At 43.8% G+C, this 19424-nt stretch overlaps 1 protein-coding gene across 2 annotated transcripts in view; it reads left to right on the top strand.

Annotated features, from left to right (window-relative positions):
* The first annotated feature begins 220 nt into the window (after positions 1-220).
* Positions 221-19424, top strand: part of BBS12 (Bardet-Biedl syndrome 12) — a 37738-nt gene continuing 18534 nt past the window's right edge. The window contains exon 1 of one of the 2 annotated variants that reach the window (XM_074589105.1): positions 221-337. The gene's annotated coding sequence lies outside the window, so the exon portion shown is untranslated. Of the gene's footprint in view, positions 338-8984; positions 9034-19424 lie in introns of those variants that run through there. The other variant, XM_074589106.1, reaches the window with a different exon arrangement.

Raw genomic sequence — 19424 nt, 5'->3', positions numbered from 1 at the left:
AGCTGTGTGAATTAGCTGCAGGAGCTCTCTGGAGACCCAGCACCTGTTTTGGGGGGCTGGGGCAATTAAGTGTGTTTTGGGGGATTGGTCAAGGAGGGTAAGGGAAGTTCCTCAAGCTCACAAGAAATTGCACTGGATTTAAATAAAAACTTCAGGTGAGGTATTGAAATACTTCTTATTTTGCATTTCCCTAACAGGCTTTTTTTCAAAATTATTCCGAAAAAGATTGTGGAGTAACCAAGCGTTGCTACCCAGGTGAGCGGAGAGGAGCTGAGAAGTGGCATGTGCCTCCTCCCAAGTCCCCCATGGTTCCTCTGCCAGCCCCCAGCTCCTGCAGGTCAGTGCCACACTGGGTGACTTCAGAGAAAGTGTGATTAAGAGGGTGACAAAAGTTAGCAAAGTGCCGACTGCCGTGAAGCCCTGTCGCACATGAGGTGTGATATTTATGGCAGTGCTGACATGCATGCTGTGAATTGAAGAAAAAAGGGCACATGAGGTCAAACGGCCCAGCGCTTTGATTCTTCCATGCTGCGGGCTGTCTGGAGTAGGAATCACACTGCTGCATGGTGAAAGCTTTTTGTGAATGGCTTTTGATTAATACTTGTGAAGCTGGTGGGAGGGGGAAATATGAAGAGGAATTGGCACTACGTGTGGCCAGAAGCACTGCTGCTGAAAGGGCAAACTTTCCCTGTTGGCAGAGGCACAACGGCAGCAGGGCTGTACAAAGCTCTGCGTGTGCACATAAACTGTACGTGTTGGCAGTTCCCCCAGGGAGACTTTGTTAGGATTGCCAACCAATCAAACTGCCTCTTAACCTAATTTTCACAATCTACACACTTTATTAGAGTGACTTTTGATGTACCTATCAACCAAATCTACTATAAGGCAGCAAAAGTGGTAGATGTTATTTGTTTATGATTTATTTAGAAATTATGCTGTATGAGTTAACTGGTGTGATTTGTTCTGGGGAATTTGCTTTTCAAAGACATTCTTCCTAGTGTGCTAAGAATAGTCATATTCATGTGGGGAAAAATGAAAATCCCTCATTCATAATGGAATTGTAAGCTGAATATATTCTATAGAGAAAATAAGATATATATTTTTCATGCCTTTGGTGTGTTCTACGTCTGTGAGATGTCACACCAGTAAAGAACCATCTCTTAGGGACAGAAATGAGAGTCTTGATCCCGTTTCAGAATGTAATGCTCAGCCAAATGCTTTTGCCACACTTAAGACAGTGAATTTTAATTGTAAGCATTGCTTAAAGCACGGTCATCTTGCAAAGGATGAAAGTTCCAGAGAAAGTGGGGACTGTTGGGAAGACAAAATATTAGATGTTGGTTGGTGCTTGATGGATATCCTAGTTTTGCCATGAAGAGGTACAGCAGAGCCAGGTGAGCATTGGCAGGTAAGCGCTTAGCTGAGCTGTGATAGCTGGGTGTTTGGACACTCCTGGTTCAGTTCAGCTTATGCTGAATTGGTAAAGCCTACTGAGGCATAATAATGTGTTAAAAATCTTCAGTTATACTGCATGTGCTCCTTCGGTGCCACCTCAATTGGTTCTCTTGCAGGGATGGCTGAGGTTGGTGTATCAGATGGGAAATCTCGCTTGCTGAGAAAGGCTGTGTCAAAGCCGAGATTTCTGTCCTGGAACCAACACCTCCGGCTTCCCAGGAAAGGCACTATTTCTGTTTGGGTAGTTGATGATTTCAAATTTTAGTATCAGCTACGACCGTTCTCCAAATACTGCAGCCAAATTTTCAAACTTCAGTTTTCCAAGCAATTTTGTACATCTGTCCACTATGTCAGTACTTGGTGGTGGTCTAAGCCAAATGCGTTTGTGCTGCTGGTGGAGTGTTTTTTCAAAGCAGTGCTAGATGATGGCATCCATACTCAGTGGAGGGCAACAGAGCCCAGAAAAAAGATGGTAAGATGAGCGTAGACAGCAAACTTTAGGTGTATTTAGGACACTGTAGGGCAGCAAAAGTGGTGTATAAGATTTGTCACACGTAAGAAAGAACTAGTGTACTTTGTTCTGGGGAATTTGCTGTCAGATTGGAGATCCATGGAGTTCAAAGCTAGCAAGAGCAGCAATAATTTTTCAGCCTGAAAAGAACTAGGGGGAGATCCATTTGAGGCTTCCTCCAAGCTTCAGTCAGGCTGAGAAGATACAGCTTCCCTTTACAAACTTGGATTCACTTACACCCATAGACCAGCTACAGCAGCACAAATACAGCAGTTTCTACCAGGGTGCTAGCTATTCCTTTCACACATTGGTGCCCTTTTCCTTAGTGACAGGAAACCTGGGAATTTCCAGAAACTGTTAGTAAACAACTCTCTGTCTACAAGCGTCAAAACCTGCACCTTCAGAAACCCCACTGGGATTTGTGGTCACAGGTGCTCTCACCTGGGCACATGCTGGTGTCAATTTGTTGAGTGTTTTCAGAATGCAAACGTCAATGTGCAAACTTGTGCTGCTTTGTGACAAAAGGGAACATGGGGACACTTGCACATCCTTTCTAAGGGTTCCCAGGCGGCGTCTTTTGCTTAGAAATGTACCCCTTTAACATCAAATGATGAATAAGGTATGACCAAACCTGAATGCTGTAACTACCATCAAGAATATTAAGCACGCAAACAGCGATAAGGCAGTGTTTTAAAAAGAACTGTTATGAACAAGGTCAGCGTAATAAGGGATTTAAAGAGACCTTGTCTTAATGAAATTAAATATAAAAATGTAGGCTGATCTTCTGTCACTTCTACTGTTTTGCCTTACATTTTGCAATCCCATACATGAATAGCGGTATATTTTTATTCTAACCCCGATTTGCTAACAGATTTGAATTTCTGAGGATAAAATTTGTTCATCAGTATGTAGACAGGTGTTTTGTAGATTTGGCCGTAATTATGGGCAAAGACAAACTTGTCTGTACAAGGCAGTGTTCAGCCACCTGAGAGTTTTCCAGGGGCAGGTAATGCTCAGACACTAAAAAAGCTGACAGACATCAAAGTTTCTCATTCAAGATTGCTTTAAAATTATATTGTCTATCTACTGCAAATGTTTTCTTCCTGCAGACTTTGTCAATAGTGTTTGCTTAGGTATTATTTCTTCAACTGGAAATGGCATAACAGGGTTTTTTACTTGGTTGCCATCATAGAAGGTCAAGTTTCGCTAAGCAGTTTAGGACTCAGATAGTCCATGCAGTTCTCAACTGAATTAAATAAAGCTACTTAACGTTGATGAATGTGAAATTGATTAGATTTACATTTCTGTGAATTTAAAGCCTAGATAACCTAAAATAAAGAATTTTACACTTACCAAGTAAAAGGAATAGGCAGCGCTCACGGTACAGTTTGGAAAGGTTCCTTGTTCTGTAGCATAACCAAATGAGTCTCTTTCCTTTGTACACACAATCAGGCTTCAGGTAGAAACTTTGATTTCAGACTAGTTACTTCCACTAAAAACTTCGTAACACTTAAATTTGTAACTTGATCTTTGTAGTTTGCTGCCGCTGTTCATATTACGTGGAGTTGTACTTTAGTATTTGTTCTTATAGATTTGCCCATTGCTCCAAATCATGCATAAGTCACTTGCTGTAGCAATGACAAAAATTTCTGCAATTGGTTTTGGTACTCGGTGTTTAAGCGGTGGACAACGTGTCAGAAAACATTTGCATATATTTTATATACACAGTAATAAAAATGAGAGGGATGGCAGAAGGTTTATACCAGACCAGTGCCACCCATGTTGTATGCCCTAAGGAATGACCCAAACAATGGGATAGGTTCATAAATACAGAAAAAAACTGTTGAAGAAAAATGTCATTATCCACATACTCATGGAGTAACATTATAACATGGCCAATCTTACCAAGTTTCACAATGAATAGTAAGTGGGAACTGAAAAAACCAAACTGTTGCCCAAACGTTGTTACCGTAAATGTAAAGGAAAAGAAACACTGTAGGTGGGGATAGTAGTTCTGAGCCATTCCTTTGGTGTCTTAGATGTAACTGTCCCAAAAAACCCCAATTGGACTTCACCGTCAGAAATCTCCCGTTCTGTAGACTGCCTGTCTGTTCTTGCCTCGTTGGCCGCAACCCCTGAGCACTTCTGCCGACAGAAAAAAAAAGAATATCATTTGACGTATTTCACATTTCCACTTCTGTTCAGTGATCTTTCTTCCTTCTGTCTGCGGTTGTTTAACCTTGATCCAGTCATTCAGGTGAGAACAGAGAAAAGCGGAAACAAGTCTATGTTTTTTCCCCCCTGCATGTCGAGACGCAGGACGGCTGCCATCTCGGCATGGTCAGAGATGGACTCAGTGGCCTTGAAGCTGAAGTCTTCTTTAAAAACAAAACAGTATTTTTATTATGGCTCAGTAATATTTAATTTTTTCAGCCAAAAGAAATTATTTTACCGCCTGGCTGCTGAAAAGAGCGACTGTTGAATTTTCCCCCATGTTTGGCTTTTGAAACACGGGGGAGATTGTGGGAAAGCACCATTCAGGTGCCAAGCTCCAGACGCTGCGCTGCAGCCAACCATCAGCCCTGCATTTTGCAAAATCTTCCTTTGCATGTGGTACGTTGTGCATATTTAGGCCTTTTTTATTTGCAAGCTGTTCAGCTGCAACAAAAATGTCAGTGGAGCAGGGAGCAGAGAAGCATGCTTTGGGATAAAAGCCGAGCCCATGTTTCCAGCCTGTGAGCTGGCCACATTGCACTGGCAACTACGAATTAGGTGACTCAGTCCTATGCGGTCACAGTAAGTCAGAAAATAGCGATGTTTGTGGCACGCAGGGTGGCGTGGCTGCTCCCATCCCATTCAGCAAATCAGCGTTTAAACTGACCACCGCACTTTTCCTTTCCCTGGTGCAACACCCAGCCCAGCCCACTTAACTTTTCAATATCCGAATATAATGGTGGTATTTGGGCCAGTGCTTTCAAAAGTAGAGTCTTGGAAATCACTTGAGAAAATTGCCCCTTCCATTTAGACACATAAATAAAGTACCAACCTTTAGAAACACAGTTCTGAAAACCCCGGACTTTATCATTAGTGACATTTTGTTGAGATCTGTTATCTGTGTGGTTCCACAAGTGACCTAGAATAAGAAGAGCAGAATTCTTGTTCTTAGAAATGGAAAAATTTGCCCTTTAGGGAGTACTCCACCATACAGAAATATTCAGGCATGTACAGGGTGGCCGTCTGCCTTTGCTTCCCACTATCATTGCATAGGATGCTCTTTCTAAGCAGTAGTGGGGCAATCGACGAGCTGCAGAAGCAGCTGGAGATGACTCAGGATGGTTTTGTTTGCAGCGTTACCTTTCCCGGGGTGAGCAGGGTTGGGGAGGACAAACACACTGCAGCGCGAGTTGGCAGCGGGGCAGGAGAGCAGGGGGAACTGGTGGCACACCACAGCGTTTGTAGTGACTGCTGCAGGCCACAGCCACAGTGTGGATTGAGGTTGCCCTCGGATTTTTCAGTGATTTCTTTTAGCATATCTGCAGCCAAAGAATCATTCACCTGGCTTTATTTTAGCTTTACTTCAGAAAAGCCCAAGCAGATTTCCTCCTGCTAGCTGCAGCAGGGCGCAACAGCTTGGGACAGGGTTCATGCTTAATGCCTGGGAGTGGCAGGCAGGTCCCGGGTCCTTAGCACAGTCAGGGGACTTGTGTGGGCAGCCAAGGACATCAGACGGGTTTTGGCTGCATATTTGTAGTGTTTCATGTTGCACAGAGTCTGGCTGCATATTTTTGTCAATCGGAAGTCATGAAGAATGAAAATACCATACAACCATTTGCTTTTATCATTGTTATTATAAATAGACCACACCCAAGACCCTAATTCTGGGTGTTGCCTTATAGAAAAACTAGACTCTGCCTCATCACCACAAGGATTTCACTTCAAGTTAGTCAGCTCCAATTAAGAATACTTATTTTTTCAGAGGTAATCCAAGGCAAGCCAAGAGCAGAAGATACAGCTCTTATCAGAAGGAGTATTATCTTTGAAATTACTCTTTGTGGAGGGGTGTTACAGAACTCAGTCTGTGTGTTGAAGTGTTAGTCAAAGTTGACTAAGGAAGGGGTCCTTAATTTGGATTTGTATCTTTAGGTACAACCTTGCAGTTTCCCAGACAAAATCCTTTTCTGATTGAATAACAAAGGGGGAAATGTTTTGCTGAAAGGGCATGTGAGAGGCAGTGTACTATCTAATATTTAATCTGGACAAAGTTACATTAGGAAAAGAAAGATTTACAGGAAGCTATGAACTATTTTTCCTATCAGAAATACGCAGAGAGAATTGCCATGCTAGGCAAAGTCTGCCTATACGTCCTTGAAGTTCAATATTTAGAACAACTTGTTCAAGATCGTTTTCTCTTTTGGCAACCTACTCATAGAATAAAAACGGATAAACTATACAGGGACCCATCACTCCTAATCCGGAATACCCCTGTCTGCACATGGAGTTATTCAGTAAGATCTTCCAGGTCTAGATTCTACCCTTAGACATGCATAGCAGGAACATCAGCTTAAACAAGAGCTAGAGTCTTCCCAAAACTAAACAGACACTGTTCTGTCTTACCTTTTTAGCGTGCATTCTCCCTCCGAATTACTCATCCATAAAAATGCAAATGTCGGTACTGAAATGAAAGCTGTGCAAAGGAAAAAGATGGTGATTAAACCATTTGCCTCTGTTAATGGCTTGAAGACAAAAAGCCCGTATGTGAAGTTCTGCATTTCTTTGGTATAGGAAGCAACAGGTCTGCAAAGAGGCTTCTTAAAATAAAAACTTTTCAGCATAACCGCTGGTTCCATCTGTGTATTAGTACATCTGTTGGCTTGTGGAGGCTTCTCTTACTCAAAATTGAACTGAGACTGACAGTAACATTTGTTTACTACATATCCGATCAACCATATATAACCTTTGCCCAAGCAACTAAATTAGAAAGAAGAGAGCAATGCATTCATTAGGATAAGAACATAATTTTTAAGGATTATTTAAGATTAAAAACTAATTAAGTTTTGCAGAAACCAGAAAACACTTGCCTTTTCACAGCAAAGATTGCTAAAGTGAATGCATGATATGATGTTGAAAAAGGTAGTATAAAAAGAAAATAATATCAGCATAACAAGATATAAACTCAGAAGTCTCCAGCTACAGATCAGATACTTTACTACTTAAATAGACTGTGCTTTATTCCTCCAAATTCAAATTTGCAATGTTGGGCTTCAAAATTCCCAAAATTTGCATGAAATAGAAAATGTGCCGCCGAGGGCTCATATCCTAGCAAAAGAAAAGGAGTTAATAGTCAAAGACTTTCTGAGAAAACCTGGCATCATCCTCAGGGAATATTTTTCCTAAAAGCCTTATGCCTACTTTGGAGTGAATTATTCTAAACAAAAAAGTAAGGGATTGCTTTTGAGGGGCAGAAGAGGGGTGGGGTTTTTTGGGAGTGTTGCTCTGGAGCGTGGATTGCAACCAGCGCAAGTTGAAATGCTTACTGCTGCTTCTGTCCAGTGCTTTGTTTGCAGCTCACACTGGTGGAAGTTTTTATTTCAGGCAGCGGAGTGATTATCACTATCATTAAACTTCACTTGCAATAATTGATCCATTTCTGAGAATTAGAAAAAGAATAAATGTGTATTTTAATCTCTTTCACTGAGAGCCTCTGGCAGTTACAACCTCTGGAATAAGACTGTCATGTTTGTCTGCAGGAGAGGGAAGATGTCACGCATACTAGTGTCACAAAAACACCTTCCTCAAATGCAGCCGGGTAACAAATGCTGAGCAGCTTGCTGGTGGGGTCTTTCTAGAGCTTGACAGCAAAATTGCCCAAAGCACCTTCCCCTGAGGATGCTGTGGCTGAAGGTAGCATGGCCAACCAGTGCTTCCTCATCAGGGGGAGCTAGCTGTGGCTTCAGAATTGAAATTAAGACTTTCTCCTAATATCCCCGTAATATAATTTTCCTTAATTTCGCTAACAGAGTTAGTGGTTGTGTTAGAGGAATAGAGATCCTGAGAGGGAGAAGGCTGGAGGCAGACAGTTAGGGTTAGGCAAGGGGGAACTGGACAGGCAAGGGAGCTGGCAGGGCTCTGGGGTGGTGGGACCAGCAGAGGACAGGAGGCATCTGTGCTGCGGGGCAGGGGCGGCATGGCAAGGCAGAGCTAATGTCTCTGTCCCTCCCAAGGCAGGTCCATGCAGAGGATGAAGGCCTCAGTGCTTTCAATCAGGTAGTAGCTCAAGGGACAGACGCCAGCGCTGGGGCCGTCCATGTCCCAACTATGGTCACAGAGAACAGGCATCCACCTGATTTCTGAGCAGGGGATGCACGCTTCCCTTTTGTCTTAAATGTTAGAAATCAAATAAACAAATCACCTTTTGCCCAAAAGAAATGCTGCTAAAAGCTTGTTCAGAATTCAAAATCCTGTGTTCAAAGTTATGAAATTCCCTGACAGCGTTACAGCTCCTTTCTGCATGATGCTGGTGTGTTTATGTCCTTTCCTTTGCTTTTTACGCTGTCGCTATGGCTTGCGCTGTAAGAAAAGCCGGTAGACGTCCCCAAAAGTCTGAAAATCATGAGTCAGACTCCCTCAACAGAGTGAGGAGGGGGATTTTTTTTTTTAATCTATGTAAAACTCACTCAATACCTTTTATCTACTTGTGTGCGTAAGGCAGTACAGTGTTAATTTTTTGGCCTCCGGGGAGGAGCTATCTGTCTGATGCTGGGGGGCTTTCAGCTGCTCACTAGATTGCCAAACTTGAAGTCAGGCTGCATCCTCTCACTCCCCTCCCACCTGTCCCGCATCATCCCAGCAATTAATCCTGCCCCTGATTCAGTCATCCTCCACTGACCTCCTCTAACAAGGCATTTATAGAAGCCATTTTGCCTTCACAGTCTCTTATCTTTCTTTGCCTCACAGACTGTGCGTAATGCCTTAGCAAGCTGAAAAGACTGAGATTTTTGTAACACAGAACCAGAATTTGTGAATTTTCTAGGTACCCAACTTGGAACACCTAGGGCTTTGATGAGAAGGTGAGCATTAGCAGCTGTCAGAAAGCTGTCCCTCATGCTAGGTATTGGCACAAACTACTAAAAGTTCAGTAATGTTAGGCTCTCAGCATGCAAAACTCACTGATTTTCTTGATTGTATTGCCTGTACTTTCTCTCTGGACTTGTTATGAGTAAAATAGGGAAAGAGCACGATGTTGCTTTTCAGCTGTTTGAGAGTAAATATGTTCCTGTTTGTAAGGAACAAGGAGATTTGGATGAGTACGCTACATAAGAGAATGTGGGTTTTTTTACAAGAACTTATGCTGGATTTACATGGTGTACAAAGTAATGCAAAGAATGAGAAAGATCAATAAGTTGAGTAATTTTTTCTGTCAGTAGCAAGACTTCTATGGAAAAATCTGCAAGGTCATGTAATTAAAAACTAATAATGGGACTCAGGAACAGACTGAACTAAGGTTGAGCAAATGAATGCAGTTATTGCTCTTCTTAACTATGAAAGTTTGGCTTTGCAAGTGTACTGCCCTTTCCTGGCAATTTTCTGTGCCTCCAGAGAGCTATTGAGCCTGTTGAAGACAGGAGATTAATTAGTCATGTTCCTCTTGGATTTAGAGAGAGATTTTCTGGAGATTCCAGTTTTATTCCAAAAGTGAAATGGTATTCTCTTATGTAAAACCTATAACATTAAACTATGGCATAATGAGATCTGTCAAAGTGGGAAGTATATTATTGAAATCCTATGCTTTTTAACCTCTGCTCTTCAAACGGCTGGTTTCAAAATATCAAGAACTTCTCCCAGCTCTCCCTCATTTTTAATTATATTGTTCAACTTCTGCCATTCAAAGAGTCTTACAGATTTCGTTTTTGGGTCCTTTGAACTGGCTGAGGTAAAACTTGAGACACTGTGCTGACCTCAGCATTCTCCTAGGTCTGGGAGCTCTGAAACAAGAGTTGTCCTCTTTGAAGGTAGGAAAAAATTGTGCATTCACGGTTTTCATCCATTGCAAAACCAAAACCTCCAGATACATCACCTAGTGTTGCTATAGAAATGTCTCTGTAATGAACCAGACAGATTCTGCTTACGTTGAAGCTGTTCTGTTCTGTATCTGGATTTTTCTTTACAAGCTGTCTGATGTGGAAGGACTAACCTCATTCACGGCAGACCACAGGCAGAGTTGTGGTGTGCACCTGCACAGTCTTCTCTTAAAAACTCTTTTTCTGCATTAGTCTCTCACTGATAACCTCTGCGTTCCTCCATCTTCCCATGTTTTTGTACCAGAGCAAATCTTGGTTTTAAGAGACAGGGCTGAAGAGGAGGTGCTTGAAACAGTTTCACAGGGTTTCTGTGTACAAAAGCATTCCTGAACCACTTACAATACTTCGGTTGAAGTAGATCAATATTTGCAAAAAATAATCCCTCAGATGCGTTTCCACAGCCGCATAAAACAAGCAGCCACCTGTGACAAAATTCTGTGAGTAGTGCAAGCTGCGTGGTACCAAGAGAAGCCTGGCTTTCCTCATCTACTGCGTTCTCAGTTATGCCACGGAAGCTGCGTTTGACAGCAAGTGCAATGATGGGGTATAAATAAATCAGCCATTCATAAACAGTTCTACAAATCATTGCTTTATCAGTCATTAAATATCAGCAAATGTTTGTTAAAAAAGCATTGAGAAAATTAAAAATATTTAATAGAGGAAGGGCATACAGTCATAAGATGGTGTGATATGCCTCATTTTAGCACCGTGATTTTCATATTGTAATTAACATACCTTGTCTGGTCTGCTGAAGAAATTATCAAGGGCTTCCATCTTTTGATCATTAATAGTAAGAGACTGACTTAAATTAGAAAGGAAGTAAAGAGCATTGATGGAAAATTATCACCGAAAACCGCATTGTCCTGTATGCCTGCAGACTTTACGGAGTATCTGATGAGCTGCTGAGTCACTAACGTCAGACCTGGGGCTGCAAAAGGACCGAGGCTGCATGCTGATGTTTAAAAGGTCAAATGGAAAGCTTGACAACTGATAAAAATTTACCACACAAGTGTCCATTTCTGGTCTGAGCCAACAGATCAGAGGATTGTGTGTAGTTTTGTGCTCAGTCTTTAACAATACTCTAACCAAAAGCCCGCTCCCTGTCTCTTTCCTTTAGTGTTTGAAGATAAACCTTTTATTGCATGTGAGTGAAGCTGTTTGCTTATTACAAATGGATAAAGAAGGAAGTGTGTATGTCATTGGAGATGCTCAAGAAATTAGTTGAATGGTACCGTACCTCTGCTAGCTGCCAGATCAAAGGCAATCCCTGAAGTCGTATGGCTGTTGTTAGTTTCAGAAAAGCATACTATTTCCCTGTGCTTTGGCTCGTGCATATCTGAATTTTAACATAAATTATCATATCTCTGAAGCCATGGAGGATGTAGTATTCCTTAGCTCCCATTCAATGTTTCAGTCTTCTGACTAGAAAGCTGGTCGCTCAGCTGAAGAGTAAGAAATGATAGCGTGTGGCATAGCCAACCAACGCTAGTCATTGGAAACACAAGGACTGAGCGACTGATGTGAACAGTTTGTAATCCATTCCCAGGAAAATGGCCTGTGGAGGGGAGAAAACAGGTGATGAGTGTTATTTGCAGAAACCAGTATTGGTTTGTGAATGATTCATGGATCCCTGGGCTGAGGCGGGCAGATAATGTATTGACAATTAGTAATTTTGCAGTTCAGATAGATTGACACTCTGCTTTTACCCTGGAGGCATCCTGAAGGAGTTACACCCAACGGAACTCCAGTGAGCTCTGTCTTCACCTGGCTTATAGAATGGGAGAGGGGAATGTCTTGCCTTGCTAGCAGGGAGGCGGTTTTCCTCTATCAGGCTGGCAGCGGGAGGTTTCTATTGGGGAGCCCTTGGCTTCCAGACAGGGGATGAACCCTTTTCAGGTTTTAAGTTGTCCAAGAGAAGGAGAGCGGAGCTAGGGCCAGCTGGAGAAAAGGGGAAATTGTGTAAAATCATCTTAGGACAAGCTGCAGCAAGTATTTCAGTCCTGGTCCTTGCCCTGAGTGAGGGCTGGGAGCTTCTCCTGTGTCTGGCCAGAGAGGCCTTGCTGGAGGGGATTGTCTTAATAAAAAGTGAGGCGGAAGGGGGAAGGTGCTGGTCATCTCGTTAAAGTAGATCAATATCTGCTAAAAATAATCCCTCAGAGGCATTTCCACAGCCGCATAAAACAAACAGCCACCTGTGACCAAACCGTGCAACACATCATGTGTTTAAAGATGGTTTATACCTTTGTGCCAATCCATTTTGGATGTTGGAAGGGATTTGGATTCAGAACTCACTCGAGTGACCGTGGCAGTCTCCCTCCTTTCACTCTAAGCCTTGGAGGAGCTTCCTCCATTGCTCTCTGGTGTATGCCTCTTGTTTGTGACTTGAAATGATCCTCTGTTGTGTTATTCTTCAGCTAAAGGTAAAAACTAATCCAAATCTTCCTTAGAATTCAGGTTTTAACCTTTAAAAAGGAAATACGCAAAAACGTATTTACCATCAGGAGTCACTGAGGGTAAGCAGAACTTGTACTTCTAAATCCTGTAGGTGTTTTTTAACTTCTTCTCCCCAGTGTCCATGACCGTGACTTTGTATTTTGGGCAATTTTGAATGACGGCAACATGTGGAAGTACATCTGGAGGTAAATACTAAGCTGTAAGAGTACGGACTCTGAAGAAGCAGCATATCCACTCTTATTAAAAACAACTGGTGCAGCAGTAGATTGGAAGATGGGAACAGTAAGCAGGAGCCTGGTGTGCTTGTAGTGGTAAAAGTGATGTCCTACTGACAACGCAGGTATACAGAGGACCTGGTACTTTGAAAGTTCTGCTTCTGGTGACTGATGCCTGTTCTTATAGTTCAAGCAGACATAAAGATGAAGGTTAGACATATGATGTGGTGCTTGGTGTTTTTGGCAGTGTTTGGTTAATGGTTGGACTTGATCTTAAAGGTCCCTTCCAACCTAGACGATTCTATGATTCTATATATACAGTTCCCCTCTTCCTGCAGAGTAAGTGTATAAGGAAAGGGGAAACTGAAGACACAGACGATTTTGGCATAAATTCGGAGTGACTACATTAGCTGCCTTAGATTATAGTCCCCCAGGGTGATGCAGACATCCTTGTGTTGCATGAAATGGCTGTCCTGCTGTGGATCCTGCCTCACTGGGATCAGGAGTGCCCTAGGTGGCCTGTCTTTGCTTGGTTGCCCACCTGGCCATGGGAAAGGGCTTCAGTTCACCCGTCTCTTGCCTTAGGCTGGGTATTAGGTGAGGTTGCCTTGCACTCTTCTACTCTTCTACGCAGAGTTTTTTACTGAGTGCTTATTGAGTTACTCATTGCATGTGTGACTGACAAACCCTTTTCTTTAGCAATCGTGCGGGGGTGGGGGGGCACGCTCAGAATCAGCTGCAGCTCTTTGCTTGTGTACCGCTCGTCCTGCAGGCAGCTGCAAACACTGGGTTTTGCCCGGGTGCGCACCCTTTGCACCGATCAAACTGAAACCCAGTTAAACCGAGTATCTGGTTGAAGTATTGCAACACCCTCAGGGGTCTCTGTTAACATCAGTTCAGTAGTAGTTATATCTGGTCATCTGCCATCATAAAGGACACAGGTGGAAAAGCCTCCTGTCCTATTATGGGAGTTTATATTACTTTACAAGAAAAACACGATTCTTGAAATTGGTGCAAATCCGTGCATAGTAGAGGTGATGTGAAGCAGCTGACAGTGTAGGAGGAGGTGCAGAATGAGGTGGAAGAAGAGCCAGGCTCATTGAGGGTGAGCTGAGTGCAGCGATGGGAACAGGTAGGGGAGCTGTTGGCTTCAGGGGTGGGCTTTGGGTGGGACAGCCGGAGGAGCAGTGAGCAGCACCCCCAGTGGGGCCTGTGAATTGCGTGGCTCTGGGGAGTAGGAACAGTTATTAAACAACATTATGCCAAAGGCAATGAGGAAAGTTTTAGGTGTGTATATGGCAACAGACTCACAGAGAGATGGTAAGAGTAATCTGGTGCTGGGAAGAGCTTTGCAGAAGCATCAGCAAAGCTGACTGTATGTTAGTGTGGATCTGTTCAGGGATGTATGTGCACAGTTCACAATTCACCAGTCGGGTGAGCAAAGTGACCCTGACTGAAGAAGCAGGAGGAGCTGGCAACTGCATTTCATGTCCTCTTGCCTTTCTGCCTTTCAAAAGGCACAATAAAGCCCTGATGTGATACTTCTCTGCAGTTTGCTGTAAGATTTTTCTAAGGTGCTTTAGTATATTATGTATGAATTGCCGTTGCTGATTTCCATGCTTCTTTCCAGCTCCGTGCTGGAGCCTGCATGGGCTTCCCAAGGCAGAGAAGGAACCTGGTGCCCTTCCTGTCCCACCTGCTAGGCTGTCATGCTTAGAAAAGGATCTTACAGTTCTCATGAGCATGGCGTGGTGTGTCACGTTAGTCACACCACTGTGGTTACTGACAGCTTGCCACTGCTAAACCCAGGAAGGTACAGAAAGCACAGTGGAGTACATGACCCAGCACGAAGCAATAAGAGGGTACCTTCAGTCCCTGATATTGTAGCCACCCCAAATTCTTGCTAGGTCACTGTCATGCTGGGTCCTTCTAGTCCAAGGATGACTAAGGCAGTATCTCATAAGCTCAAGCTCAGCACAGCTCTCAAATCTTAGCATTTACCACTAGACTGATGTTTGCATGGCAGTCCACAGGTAAAGAAGGGACTGGGAGGTCTCTGTTGTGACAAAACCAAATAGCAGAGGGTACATCAGAGTGCAGAGTATGTCCACCTCGGCCAGTCTGCAGAGAGGTGGAACGAGACGGATCATGCCTGTCTCAGCTTCCCCCTGCCTGGTGTGTTGGCTCTCTGGCAGCAACCTGGGTTTCTCCATACAGATCACTTTGGTGTCCATCAAGGCTTGTCATACCAGATGTGCTGCCAGACCTATGCTGGCTCCATGCGGTTGCAAAGCCTTTGCTTGCTTTCCTAAGTGCTCCAGGAATCCAAAACTCTGAGCAGCCCCAGGCAAAAGCACCAAAATGTTGGTTTGTTGCGTTTTTTTAAATCACAGCAGCTAATCTGCAAGTTGGTATATTCCTTTCTTCCTCTTACTGACATGTGTTCCAAAGCTCTATCACCCTCCTGTTACGTATTTAAGAGTGCACGTTTTTTGGTATTTCCAAAGCATCCCAATTTCAATCATCTTCAGATGGCTTTGGGAAATGTCCCTTTTCTAAGAAATAACTATCAGAAGGATGTTAAAGTCCCTTGGATTCCTGGCCAATACTGCCTTATGTATTATCTGTCTGTTACCAGCTGGCTTTCACTGAGGTTGAAAGCTTTCTAGGGCATGGGGCTATTACTGTTCTGCTTGGGTAGTCCCTAAAAATCTCATATGCAAATAATAAGTAGTGGTAATTGCTAGGAACTTGGTGAGCATTATCAAGTAAAATCTACTGAAGTTGATGCAATGTTTTTAAAGAGACGGTGCCATGCGCAAGCCAATTTCTCAATGGAAACTGCTGAAATAAGTGTCAAATTATTTCATTTTTGTCGAAGACTTATGCCACCTTTTGAACTATGAAAGTTTCAGGATGGCAACAGTGCCACAAAAATTACTGTCCTAGACTCCATTTTACATTAAATATCTAGATTCAGTTTCAATCAGTGCTTTGCTCTTAAAACCAAATTATTTTGTAGGTTAAAAGGAATTCATCTCTCACCTTTACATTTTCAGGTGGTATTCAAAAACCACCTTAAACTTCTTGACCTCCAGGACAATGAGCCAGCAGCTCACACGCTATTCATTGGTATAAATTCATTCTAGCTCTAACCTGTAAAAGGAGACTCACCCCAAGAATGTAGCTGTAGATATTTAGAAACATCCCAGATGATGGCCATGAATTACCCATAAACAACTACTTGGTCATCACTATAAAATACTTGCTTGATAGGGGATATGATGAACCCAATGAAGGGAGAACCTGTGGTGTAACCAGCTCCTCCCTGAGCCAGGCCAATGGTGGAGCCAAGCCTTATGACACCTCATCAGACGAAAATGTTGGTGTTTAACACCAGTGTTAAAACATCCACGTGGTGACCTGGTCATGGTAAGGTATTTGTTGGGCCTCGTTGTTGACACAGATTACAAAGGCAGGCTCTCTTGTCTGTCCAGCAGGCTGGGTCAAAGGCACTTGGTCTAGGAAATGAATACATGCCGAGACAGAGTTAGGAAAGGGTGGTTTGTTTTTCTCTTGACATGTAGCTATTTTCCTCTGTCTGTGCTTTCCTGGTTTGGTCAATACGAGCATGGAACAAATGTGACAGGGAGCAGATGCCAGGAGATTTTTTTTCTCTCCTTTATTTCCTGTGTGGTCTTGTTTCTTACCCTTCCTAGGAGAAGTTCAGGTGGCTAAGCAGAACGGGAGGACAGTGCTGGAGGTGCAGGGGCAGCAGCTTTGCATAAGGATGAGAAGAAGAAGCCTCCAAGGAAGCATAGTGCTAGGGAAGGAGAATTGCGTTAGGGTTGTGGGGCCAGCTGGGGAGCTGATGCCAGTTCAGAGCTAAGTGGCTTATAAGCCATTGGAGACTTTGGGTTGGAAGGCTTGTACTGCACAGGACTGACAGAGGCTATTTGATTGCTTTCCGAAGGCAATCCCTCCCGCTGCCAGCTCTGCTGCCACCTGTGTGTCTAAGCACACATTCGGGGATGACAGGTCTCCTCCTGTCAGCTTTACAGGAGCGGCCTCTCAAAAGAGCTTCTGTCTGGAGCAGTTGCCCAGACAGCGGGGCAAACCCATGTCAGCCTGCCCCTGTGTTTCCTGTCCCAAGAGCAATACTCAACCTTAGACTGGAGAGCCAGGCTCTGGCTGCCTGACCCAGCGTGCTTGCGGTCTTCTCGGGAAAACACCACCCTCAACATGAGCTTGGCAAGTGCCACAGGGAACTCGTAGAAGGAAACAGTATGGATCTGTGAGCAATATCTTCAGTTGCTTTCCCAGCAGTGTGCTTGCAGAGCCATCATCTGAAGCAGCGTTGGCACTATTCAACTGGTATTGGCAAATTCAGAGATTGAAGCCACCCTGGCTGATTGCACCCACCTCTGCAATTGTCTGCTCATGGAGGATGGCTGAGAGTGAGCCAAGATGGGTGGGAGGTGAGAGGAGCATCTCTGGTGACCTTCACTGGAGCCTATCAGGGCTATGCTGGCCACAACAGCCTGGCAAGACTAGTGACTTTGGTAAGCCCCTGTGCTTGAAGCCATCCAACAGCCTGGGCTGGATGGCCCATGGAGAAGATGAGGGAGGGCTGGGTGTGACCTCCCCCTTGCCAAAGAGCAGAGAGACAGGATGAGGTGGGACAGTAAGGCGGTTTCCTGGTGGCTCTGGCATATCCCCATGCGGGGAGGTAGTGCTGGTCATGCACCTGACAGCATTGGGGTTGGCAAACCAGCGGGCTGTGGGCAGGCGTGCAGGCAACGCTGGTTGCCTTGTGTCCCGGGAACTGGGACGCTGTCAGCAAGGTCCCGGGATGCTGGCCCTGAGCCCGTGGACACCGCCTGCACCACAATCTCCCCTTTGTTTTTGGTGGCAATGCATCCAGAGGCTGTAGCGGCATTTCCTACACCCACTGGGAGGATGTGGGATTTTCCTGGCTGTGAGGCAGAGGATGGCTGCGAGACGCAGCAGCGAGGAGCTCTGCAGGCTGGGATGGTGACTCAGCCACTGGCGATGGGCAGGGGACAGTACAGACGGGCTCTCCCCTCTCCGTGTGCACAGCAGCCCAAGCCACTGTGCCTTTGTAGACCTTAATCCTTTTGATTTCCACCCTGCTCTTAATTTTGCCACGCAAGAGGTGAAGAAATTAATCTCGCCAGCAGGAGATACCCTAACTGGTTTGGAGAAACAAACACATGATTTTTATTTCAAAAATATTTCATTCCTTTCATCATAGTCATTTCTGCAGAAACACAGTCAGAAGTTGCTGTGTAGGAGTATGGATTTCTGGTAACAAGGCCACCTACACAAATCCACGGCAGGAAATAGGAAGTCCATACCAGAAGCCTTCATTGTCTAGGGCCCAGTTTTGCAAAAGAGCTAAGCACCGCTTAGTCCCGCTGAGGGCAATGGGAATAGATGGTGCTGAGCCCTTAGCAGGAGGTGGTCAGGATTGAACCATCCTAGATCTTGACCCGGTGAGTCATCGTATTGCATGGCATTTGACAGTCAGGAGAATTCTGAATCTTTACACAAAAATCCCCAAGTAATAAACACAATATTGTGTTTAATACATCTATTGCATCTTGTTTTGGTACTAGGAAGAATAAGAATACTGCTTTCTTCCTTCTAAAAGCTGTTTCATTTCTAGGAAAAGCTCCTTTAATTTTGATACATAATCATTTTCCACTCATATTTTCTCTTGAATTTGTAATATTACCATTTTTAATGTTGTAAGCAATAATAAAATTGTTTTCAGCGGAAGGATCCTAAGTGTTTACTTCTCCCAGGTAGTGACCTAGTTTATCGGGATTTGACAAAGAATATTTGTTTATTTCGCAGCACAAACAGAAATAATACTCAAACCCGTCGGCCATTTTGTTGACTACTTTGTTGTTTCCTAATATGAAGGAGGAAGCTGAAAGACGGCCATGTAAGGGATGTGTTTACCAAACGCTAGTCTCAGCTATGGTAGTTTTCTGCTTAGAGAAAATAATTGTAGCTTTTGCCCCTGTTTCACCTGTAGTTTACAAAAGCATAGGTCAGCTCTAGATGGACTGTACCTCCACTGACATGGATTTTGTCAGTGGTTTCTGTTTCCTTCTGTAACTGATTAGCCATCAAGAATTGAGTAATTGAAAAAGAGCTTTTGACAGGGAGAAATGCTTCGGAAATTATGGGCTTTCATGTTTGATTTAAACAGGACCACCGGTCCTGCCTAGTCAAAGTTGCCGAGAGGCCTCGTCAGAAATCTGAAACGGGATGAAGGAAAGAAATCCAGATGTTGAGTTTTGTAGGTAACTTTTTAAGATTAAAAGGGTAGTTCTGCGTGACCCATTTTTTGGACCTTGTCAATACGTGGGTCCTGTACTAATTTAGTTGACTTGGTAGGGAAAGAAGGGGGGGGGGGGGAAGACTTTGTTAAATTTATATACCTCCCTTTCCAAAAGGAGCTATTCTGCAGCAATCATCGTGACCTCGCATAACTGACTACATTGTAGGGATTGTTTGTTTAAACAAAACATTCAAAAGGTGTGTGGGATCGATGCTTCAGTGGATTTCTTCTTTGGCCGATCATGGCATAAGCTTTCTACAGGGGAACATCTGGACCCACCACCTTAGCTTTTCTTTTAACATGAGGAACACAGACTTTTAAAAACTGAAATTGCGATC

The sequence above is a fragment of the Larus michahellis genome, chromosome 5 (genome assembly GCF_964199755.1).
Source record: "Larus michahellis chromosome 5, bLarMic1.1, whole genome shotgun sequence".
Classification (NCBI taxonomy): Eukaryota; Metazoa; Chordata; class Aves; order Charadriiformes; family Laridae; genus Larus; species Larus michahellis.
This window is presented reverse-complemented; position numbering and strand designations above follow the sequence as displayed.